The 11,051-nt window shown below is 37.1% G+C and overlaps 1 long non-coding RNA gene across 1 annotated transcript; it reads right to left on the bottom strand.

Annotated features, from left to right (window-relative positions):
- Positions 1-711: 711 nt before the first annotated feature.
- On the bottom strand, positions 712-5,232 carry LOC129399112 (uncharacterized). Its single transcript, XR_008626940.1, has 3 exons — positions 5,114-5,232; positions 1,485-1,517; positions 712-750 (listed from the first exon to the last, which is right to left on the bottom strand). It is a non-coding gene; the product is annotated as an uncharacterized LOC129399112 (long non-coding RNA).
- Positions 5,233-11,051: the final 5,819 nt, after the last annotated feature.

Below are 11,051 nucleotides of genomic sequence, written 5' to 3'. Positions count from 1 at the left end.
AGAAAAAAAAAATCAAAGGGAAAACAATCAGAAGTATTGACTGGAATCCTAGACTCTAAAGATTACTTAAAACTAAAGCCAATAAGGGGCTGGAGTGATAGCACAGTGGGTAGGGCATTTGCCTTGCACGAGGCTGACCCGGGTTTGATTCCCAGCATCCCATATGGCCCCCTGAGCACGGCCAGGGGTAATTCCTGAGTGCAGAGCCAGAAGTGACCCCTGAACATTGCTGGGTGTGACCCAAAAAGAAAAAAAAGCACTAAAGCCAATAATTTCTTTCTTTGTTCTCTTTGAACGGTGGGTCAGGAGGTTTTGAGCCACACCCAGCTCTACTCAGGGGCTTTTCCTGTCTTTGGCTCATAGGTCACCCAGGAGATGCTCAGGGGACCATAAGTCAACCAGGCATCAAACCAGGATTGACCACAGGCCAAGCAGCTACTGTCACAAGTACCATCACTCTGCGCTATCTCCCCAGCCCCTGCTATTCTTTAGGTTCCTTTGTGCATCTTCCACAGTGTAGATGTAAGAGTAAATTAAATCATAAAACGGTCGAGGATGGAAATTTTAATGTGCAAGAATTTTTTGAAAACTGTAATTACTTGGATTAGACAAGTGACCTAGAATTCTGAGAATTCCTTGAGAAAAATCATAAACGAATTGGGGTGGGGGAAAAATCTTGAAATAAATGTAATTGAATTCAAAGCAACTCACCTCTCTCTAGGTACCTAGTCTCTTCCTCTTCAGGGAATTCTGTCATGAAAATGCCAAAGTAAGCAAAAGGAAAAAGCATCATCATAATAATGGAAGAGTCATGAACAAATCAGAAACTTGGGGAAAGCATAAGCATATAAATAAAAGTTTTGTTTGAATAGCAAACAATATTGGTGATTTACAATGTTCACCACTCTGGTGTCCTAACATATGATCCATTAGAACACTTTTGGTTCTCTTGTCTTTTATTATATCCTCTCTCTTTTATACAGTCTTGCCTACAATATTAAAATTGACTTAAAATTTTTATCTGTGTGTAGAACCAATAATGACTTTAATTTTCAACTACTCAGAAATATATTATTTGAACAGGGCTCAATATCAAAGAATGAACAAATTATGATGTTAATAAATAAAGTGCAATGATGAATGCACTGGCATTTTAAGATACATAGTAAGAGATTTGTGTTATTTAACCATTAATACTTGGTTGTTGAAGGAATGAGAGAAACCCATTTACACATGAGGAAAGTGATACCTAGTACAGATGTTAAGACACTAATTAATCACATATCAAACAGAAGAAATTCCAATGTAGAAAGAAGAGACGTGGCCCACTTACAACAGTGTTACTAAGGACCACTGAAAATTATGGATTTGCTACTGCTTTTCACACTTTTATAGACCAAATTTTGATGACTTTCAAGAGATAAAACATGAAATCAAAAACTATCATTGATTTTGAAGAAAAATAATCAGGGATAATGACTTACCCGGCTCTTCAACATGGTTTTGAGAGAAAGCATCTAGGATTTAAAGAGAAAGAAAATTTTGAGAAAGATTATACAAATGCAATGTTTGATATAATAAAATCCCAGCTATACATTTATAGAAATTCAAGTAGGTTTAGATACAAGAAGCTAAGAAAACTGCCTAATAAAATAATAATAATAATAATATAAAAACATCAATAGCAATTTTTCTTTGAGTTTGGATACCAATGTTTTATAAAGTAGGACTCATCCCTCATCATTGATTCTGAAGCAGAGGTAGAGACGGAGTTAAATATTTCACCAATTCTGCATTTTGTATAATAAAATGGAGAGCACACAATTACTAGAGACAAAATAAAGACCATGGAATGTGTTGCAATAGAGAAAATTGGAAAATAAAAACCATCTACTCGGATAAAGCTTACAGACTTTACTAACTGGCTTTACTCTTTCAGAAAACTCTTGGCCCAAAAGGTGAATGCTTCAAATGAAACTCAACTCCAGATTTAAAAACTTTAATTTCAGAAACTTGCCCATACATCCATTTAAATAAAGTTTGACTTTGCTCCACTCTTTAATGATAACAATTATTTATTCTCCAAGACTCTCTTCAGAGCACCTTGACCTCCAAAACTCTTAAACAATGAGTCTTACCCATTCCTGATAAAGTCCTCCTGAAGCCAGACTACAAAACTTTATTTGCAAGGATCCTAACTTTCTCCTTACCCTCAGCAGCACTGTCTTTGACCTAAGCAAGAAAAGGCCTCATTGACACACGGTTTAAGTGTTGAGGGGTAATATTAGGGACATCCTACATTTGTTACTCCTTCTGGTTATACCGTTCCTTAAAACTTATTCAAACTTTGATTTATAAATAATTCTATGAAATACATAAGGAAACACAGGGCTGGAGTGATAGCACAGTGGGCAGGGCGTTTGCCTTGCACGCAACGAACCCGGGCTCGATTCCTCCATCCGTCTTGGAGAGCCTGGCAAGCTACCGAAAGTATCCCGCCCATATGGCAAAGCCTGGCAAGCCACCCGTGACACATTCAATATGCCAAAAACAGTAACAAGTCTCACAATGGAGACGTTACTGGCGCCCGCTTTAGCAAATCAATGAGCAACAGGAGGACAGTGGTATAGTGCTACATAAGGAAACATAACCCTGTATTTTATTAGACTAAATGGTGTCCTGAAGAAGTGAGTGAGTTCCAAGGACAAGTCAAAAAGAAAATCCATTTGAGAACAAGAAAAGATATGGAGCAAGGGAATTGATTTGTTGAAAAGATATGTTGACTTGAAAATATTTGACATACTAAGTACAATTGCAAGGCATTTCAGATGAAGTAAAATTGAAAGATAAATCACAAAAAGGCAGGAAGATATCCAACAGGCCTGGCTCCCTGAGGTAACTTTCTCATTTGCTACTGAATTCTGCATAATCTTTAAAGTTCTTGTTCAAATGTGTAATGTGGGCAGTAGAAACCACTTCAAATAATTGCAGTGGAGACTTAAGTATAAATAAATGTGCACAACTAGGAACAAACTAAATTCCTAGTACATATTTCTTTAAAAAATATTTTTCCATAGAAATTGCTTGTTATTCCCCATCTAACACCAAATCTGTCATTGAACACAGAGTTTGAGTCTCAAATAATTTTATCTTGCAAAATCTGTCCATAGACCCTTATTGAAATTTATTGCATTTCAGAAAATGTTTAAATTATCATTTTTAAAATTACCATGAGTAGCAAGCTGATCTCTACACTTCCATTTAGCAACAGGATTAAAATTCAATTACTCAATTAGAACATTTATTTTAAAAAAAAACCACTTAGGCTGTTGTAGCTGGAGCAATAGTATAGCAGGTGAGACACTTGCCTTGTATGTAGTCAACTGGATTCACTCCCTGCCACCCCATATGGTACCTCAAGCCCACCAGGAGTGATCCCTGAGTATAGCATCAGAAGTAAGCCCTGATCACGGCTGGCATGGCACACAAAATCCCTTTGATGCCCCAACCCCACTGGAAAAACAAAAATAAAAAACCTTTGTCTATTTCTATGTAATCCATACACATTTAATAATAAAGTTAAATTTCTCTCCAAATTATCTTATTTATTTTGCAAGAGGTCTAGTCGCTGGTTATTTGTAGTAACTTAAGCAAGTTTCTACCTGGGCCCCCCACGCAAGAGACTAAATCCACTGAAAAACCCCAGTATCGGGACCAGTGACTGAAAACACCAGGTTTCATGAGGTCAAGACTGGGCCTTCTCCACCCTACCAGGGTCCTGACTGTCACGTCCACAAACTGCCTCCAGGTGCCATTTGAGCGCAGGAATGACCATGATCCAGAGACTCACAAATGAATCTTGAAACTTGCAGCTCTATGCAGAGATGGCTTCAGATCTGAATTATTTAAACTTTTACTATCCCAGGAGCAGGTGGCATCTTTTGTGGCTGCACAATATCTCATACTATTTTTTTTCTTCTTGGTTGAATCACTGTGAGATGTACCTTTACAGATATCTTATACTATTCATAACAAGCAATATAAAATAAATTATCTAGCATCTGCCTGTGGGGCAGGCTTGAGTGGCAGTGGGAAACGTCAAAATAACGGTGATGAAAAGGTGTAACGGTGGTCAGATTGGTGTTGAAATATTGAATGTAATCAATCATTGTGAACAACTTTATGGAAATAAGATTTTAAAATTTAAGGGTTTTTCTATATTTTTACTTTTGAATCAAGATATTTGCTACCACTAATACACGTCATCCACTGACACTGCAAAAACAAAAAAAAATCACAAATATATGCCACTCATCTTCTCTACTTACAGGATTCACACACTAATTACAAATCAACCTTTTTCTTTTATTATTTATAGATTCCTTTATAGCTGCTGAAATTACCCATTTCTTGTAATCTCCATATTTACTATAGCAGCATCCCTGACAAATGTCCATAGGACCAGACCTACAGGTATTTTCAAATGAGTGATGTAATGGAAAGAGCTATCTAATGCTGCCTACTTAATGTCCAATTTTTTTTATAAAATAAAAACATAAGGAAATAAAAAATTAAGATAAATCATAGACCTTTCCCTCAATTTAGAGATGCTATTTGAACTCTGGATGAATTAATTGAAGATTGCCCATCTAAAAAAAAGTGAAAGTTACATTATGCCAACTCTGGCTTTGGGATTTTGTTTCAGACTTTCAGACATATATTTGAAATCACTGTCACTGTCACTGTCATCTCGTTGCTCATCGATTTGCTCAAGCGGGCACCAGTAACATCTCCACTGTGAGACCTGTTGTTACTGTTTTTGGCATATCAAATACGCCACGGGTAGTTTGCCAGGCTCTGCCATGTGGGCTAGATACTCTCTGTAACTTGCCGGGCTCTCATACAGGGAGAGAGGACTTGAACTCGGGTCAGCCTCGTGCAACCCGCTGTGCTATCGCTCCCACCCATATATATTTGAAATCAGTGGGAAAAAATATATAAACCAACTCTTTGAAAATAAAGTTCCACTTCTGAGAAAAGTCAACCCCACCCTATTCTTTTCCATGAACCTTATCCCCATCTCCCCTGTAAGATCCCCGTTTCCCTGTCTTACCATACTTAGCACCTCTCACTGAGGTCAGGGCAAGCAGGACCACTGAGAAGAGCAGCAGCAGCATCTTGGTAGAAGCCATGGTGTCTCTCTTTCACTCTCCGTTTCCTCACACATCTCGGACGAAATCTTTATAAGACCAAGGAGAACAATACTTCCTTTGAAATCCGTAACAATCGCTTTCCATTTGGTGACATCAGCTCATACTATGGTTTCTTGTCATCCCTCTCCAACATTACTTCAGCTATCCAAATGTCAGTTACTTAACGTTCTTTTCCTTTAGCAGGAGCCAAAAGAAGCACAGTTAAATCAAAGGCTGAAATAGCAGAAATGTAATCATAAGATGAAAGAATAACAAAGAATGCAGGAAGTATAGTCTATGCTATTAGACATGGCTTGAAAGTGAATGCAATAGCCAACAGGACATAAATTTTACTCAAAAAAAGTTATTCAGGATACTCTAATTTATGATCTTAAAAGATAGTAAAGTATTGAGATAAAAACTGATAGACCACGTGGATTAAAAAAATTAAGTAAAAAGAAGTATTCAGTTTGGAAAGAAACAACATACTGAAGCTGATATTGTATTTTATTATAAAGAGTAGAAAAAGTCATCTTTGCTTTAGAAAATATTATCAATTTCCTAAGGAAGGTATTTTGAAGACAATATAAAATAATTTCTTGGGAACATTTAAAACAGCATCATTTACTATTGGAGTTTACATTTTATTAAGTTTTAATAATCTTAGAATAAGATACAAACTTATCTCTTGGAATTATTTAAACTTAACGGACCAAATTTTTTAGGGAATAATGAGATTTTTATCAATAAATGTGCTTAGGGATCAAGAATCTGTATGTCTTAAAAAATTAAAGATTCAAGGATCGGAGCAAGAGAGTAAATCCGCTGACTCAGGTTCAATTCCCAGCATCTTTTATGGTTCCCCAGATACCATCAGGAGTGACCTCTGAGTGCAGAGCCAGGAGTAACCCCTGAGCATCACCAGGTATGGCCAAAAAATAAAATATAATAAGTAAAACAGCTGAAGATTCTTAGTCCAGAGAGCCAGCCCAGTGGTTAAGACTCCTGCCTGGCAAGCATCTGATCTCCTTTGCTTCCCCGCACTGCACAGTTCCCTGAGCATCGCAGGCAGCAACCCAGGAAGAGGCCTTGAGCACCAAGAGTGTAACCCCAAAGAGAAAAATGAATGAGTCATCAGGGGGGAATCATATATGTGTCTACCTCTATCCTTAAATAGAATTCACAGAAGATTTCTCATTAAATAGATGGTGAGTGCTCAAAATTTTTTATTATATCATCAAGACCAGAAATAATGGGCCTATGGGGATACAGTGGACAGAAGGACTCTCACTCACTGTTAGAAAGACTAGTATCTAATTCAAATCTATGGAAAAATATATTCTTCAAAAAAGTGTAGTATGACCCAGAAATTCCACTTCTTGGCATATCTTCTAAGAACACAGACATATTCATTTGAAAAAAACAATATGAAAAACTATATGTCCACTGCAGCTCTATTGATAATAGTCAAGATCTGGAAGCAGAGCAAATGTCTAACAATTTAACAGTGTGCTGAAATTTGATATCCTCTATTATTATTTCCACCAGGGGGACATCTGTGGGAAAATCCATAGGTTATAAATATACAAATTGGAAATACTTGCAAAAGAACACATGTGATAGTGTATTGCCCAGAGTTATCCCCACTGCTATTTTCTTGGATTTTATTGTCGATGGCCAAATACACCTCTGTCCATAATGGCTAGTTTACTATTTAAAAAATTAATATCTAGGGGCTGGAGCAATAACACAGCGGGTAGGGCGTTTGCCTTGCAGGCGGCCAACCCGGGTTCAAATCCCAGAATCCCATATGGTCCCCTGAGCACCACCAGGGCTAATTCTTGAGTGCAGAGCCAGGAGTAACCCCTGTGCATAGCCAGGTGTGACCCAAAAATAAAAAAATTAATATCTAAAATGTAATAAAACAGTACATATTCTTTCAAATTTGGTTTGTTCCACTAAACATTTTGTGTGAGCATGGCATAATTTGTTGATCTACACTGTTTTGTGAACATCTCTATTTTGTGGAAGAAAATACTTGACTTAACACATCAGACCATTCTGTCTAAGGTAATCAAAAAGATCGACAACGACAACAAAAAATTGAAAAACATTATCAAAACATGTTCAGAGAAAAGGAACAGGCACTTCTCTGAAAACAGACCTTTGATCAATAAGCACATGAAGAAGTGCTCATCATCACTTATGATCAGGGAAATCCAAATCAAGATTACTATGACATATCTCACACCCGTGAGAATGGCACATAGGGAAAAAAAAACTGGCAGCATTATGTGTTGACAACGATGTGCTGAGAAAAGAACTCTCATCCACTGCTGGCGGGAATAGTCTGGTTTAACTCCCATGGAAAACAATACAGAGACTTCTCAGAAAGGTATGAATATACTTGCAGAGAATCTACCCTCCCGCCCCAACCTATTGTGATGAGGAATGGTGGAATCCGTTCATCACCCAGTGTCTCCTGATATTTAACTATGACTTAATACTTTCGTTGGAAGGCTGTTTTCTGTGAAAACTCCCCTGATTTCCCCAAGCAGATTTGGAGGCTTCACTGACTACTTCTCACTTCTGTTTCTAAGCTCTTTCTGGTCTAAAGAAGTATGTACATTATAGTGCCTTCAGTGCACATGAGGTTTCTTTTTTTTTTTTTTTGCTTGGTTTTATTTTGTTTTTTGGTTTTTGGTGTTTTTTTTTTTAATTACAGTGTCTTCAGTGCACAGTAATTTTTTTATGTTTAAAATTACTGCACCTCAAAAAGCACAGTAGAAATGACATCTGCACCTATATATTCATTGCAGCATTGTTCACAATAGCCAAAATCTGGAAACAACCTGAGTGCCCTAAAACAGATGACTGGTTGAAGAAACTTTAGTACATCTACACAATGGAATACTATGCAGCTGTTACGAGAGATGAAGTCATGAAATTTGCTTATCAATGGATAGACATGGAGAGTATTATGCTAAGTGAAATGAGTCAGAAAGAGAGGGACAGACATAGAAGGACTGCACTCATTTGTGGAGTATAAAATAACATCATATGAGGCTGACACCCAAGGACAGTAGATACAAGGGCCAGGAGGATTGCCCCATAGCTGGAAGATGGCTTCATGAGTGGCAGGGAGAAGGTAGATGGAGTAGAAAAGGGATCACTAAGAAAATGATGGCTGGAGGAACCAGTTGATGGGAGATGCATGCCGAAAGTAGATAATGGACCAAACATGATGACCTCTCAAGGTCTGTGTTGCAAGCCATAATGCCCAAAAGTAGAGAGAAATTATAGGGAATATTGTCTGCCATGGAGGCAGGGGGCGGGTGGGAAAGGAGGGGTATACCTGGGATATGAGTGGTGGGGAATACGCACTGGTGGAGAAATGGGTGTTTGATCATTGTGTGATTGTAAGCCAAACATGAAAGCTTGTAACTATCTCACGGTGATTCAATAAAATTTTTCAAAATTAAAAAATTAAAAAAAGAAATTACTGCACCTCTGTGGCCATTCAAGTGCCAAAAAATTTGAACCACTGTCACTTCTTTGTTTACTGCTAGTCCACCCCTTTCTTCTCCTTCCTACCCCTTCCTTAGTAGCTCAGTTCTGTTGTAAAAGCCCAAGGGTTTGTTATATTGGATACTGTCCATTCCCTTTATGAACAAGCTCATCGAAAATTTAACATTCTCCCTCTGACTTATTTTAACATGAACCCTTTAGTCCCATCCAACTTGTAGCAATTGTGAATATTTCATCTTTTTTTATATCTGAGTAGAATTCATGTATAATGGTGGTGGGATTGGTGTTGGAATACTGAATGTCTATAACAAATCATCGTGAACAACTTTACATACCAAAAGGGGAGAGAGAGAGAAAGAGAAGGAGGGAGGGAGAGAGAGAGAAACAGCAGATAGGAAACATGCTGGTATGGAGAGGGCGTGGGGAGGGATGAGAAAGGGAAACTTGGGACATTGGTGGTGGGAAATGTATACTGGTGAAGGGACAAGTATTGGAACATTATGACTGAAACACAATCATGAACAACTTTATAACTGTGTATCTCACTGTGATTCAATTTTTTTAATTTATTTTTTTATTGAATCACCATGTGGAGAGTTACAAAGCTTTCAGGTTTCAGTCTCAGTCATACAGTGCTCGAACACCCATCCCTTCACCAGTGTACATATTCCACCACCAAGAATGTGATTCAATTTTAAAATATTAAAAAAAAAACCTTTGCAAACCAAAGTTTGCAAAGTGATGTAGTGTTTATATAAAGTCCAGGAGGAAAGATTTTTATAAGTAGGCCTTACCTATTTCATGTAAACTCCAGAATATATTAGCACAGAACTTCTTTAAAAGTTTTATCAAAGACAGGTAAGGCATGATTATTACCATAATGAGATCTAAATACAAAATAATATTTAATACAATATACTTTAGATTCCAGAGTTGAAACTTAGTTATATAAATGAGAGTAAGCATTTTATTATAGTGTATTAAAGGGTTTTATTTTTTTTTTATCTACATAGGTTAAAGTCATATAGCAATCACAAATTGGCTCTTACTGATTTATTTTCTGATCATTCTATTGTTATTTCTCAAAGCTTTGTTATAACAAGTCAATTTGTTATGTACCTAAGGGGGCAGGTTGGGGATGGGAGAGAAAATGGGGCCGTTGATGGAGGGAAGGTTGTATATTCAGTGTCGGAACACTAAATGCCTAAAACAACTGTATAATTAACAACTTTGTAAACCATGGTGTTTTTAATAAAAATCAAATTTAAAATTAAAAATGCCTGTCTCTACTGGTGAAGAGATTGATGTTGGAACATTGCATGCCTAAAACTCAATCATGAATTACTTTGTAACTTTGTAATTCATGAAAATTCAATAAAACAAATTAAAGTACTAGTCTCTAATATATTGATGTGTGTATAACATATATATACAATATATTCCATAAATTATCACTCTATCTAGAGAGAGAAAGTGAGAAATCACACTGAAATATTCTAAAAATGTTGACAAATTTATATCATTGACTTTTTTGGAAGCCTACCTTTTTCTTTTTTTCTGTGTTTAAACTTTCTGTAATGATGTTGCTGTTCATATTAAGTAACACCAAGGAAAAATGAAATCCAGGGGGACGTGGGAGGGATACTGGGATCATCGGTGGTGGAGAATGGGCACTGGTGGAGGAATGGGTACTTGAGCATTGTATGACTGAAACACAAGCACAAAAGTTTGTAAGTCTGTAACTGTACCTTACGGGGATTCACTAACAAAAAATTGTTTTAAAAAAAAGAAAAATGAAATCCATGTGGTAAGCTACGGTCTGGCAGGATGAATGAGGAGGAACATCCTACCAGTGGCCTCAAGGTCCTGCTTCCTCATTTGCTTCTGCCAGAACCTGATCTTGGATTTGAACCAAGTGCAGGCCTACTCAACACATAACACCCTATTTCTTCCTCTCCTCCGTAGTTCACTCCGTTCTCAACCCTACTGGACCTTATCAGGCAAACTCTGACATTTACTTCTCCTCACCTGAAAGTTGACCTTCACTTTAATTCCTAATTACATATTTTTCTGCCAGGTGTGATGTGATTTCCACCCTGCTATTTACATTGAATTATTACGATAGCCATGACTTTGGTGTCAGCATTCTTATGCCCAAACTTGAGACCAGTAATGAGTATGAAACCATACTGGATTCTTAGCAAATCTGGATTTTGTGTCCAAAGCACTGCATATAGAAATTCTCTAGACTAAATTTTAATGGTTTAATCTAATCTTGAAAATCTTGCAAAATTGGTGCTATTGTCATCCCAATTTATATACACTAAATGT

This window comes from Sorex araneus, chromosome 10 (genome assembly GCF_027595985.1).
Source record: "Sorex araneus isolate mSorAra2 chromosome 10, mSorAra2.pri, whole genome shotgun sequence".
In the NCBI taxonomy this organism is placed as follows: domain Eukaryota; kingdom Metazoa; phylum Chordata; class Mammalia; order Eulipotyphla; family Soricidae; genus Sorex; species Sorex araneus.
Note: the sequence above shows the minus strand (reverse complement) of the source record. Positions and strands in the feature narration are given on the sequence as shown.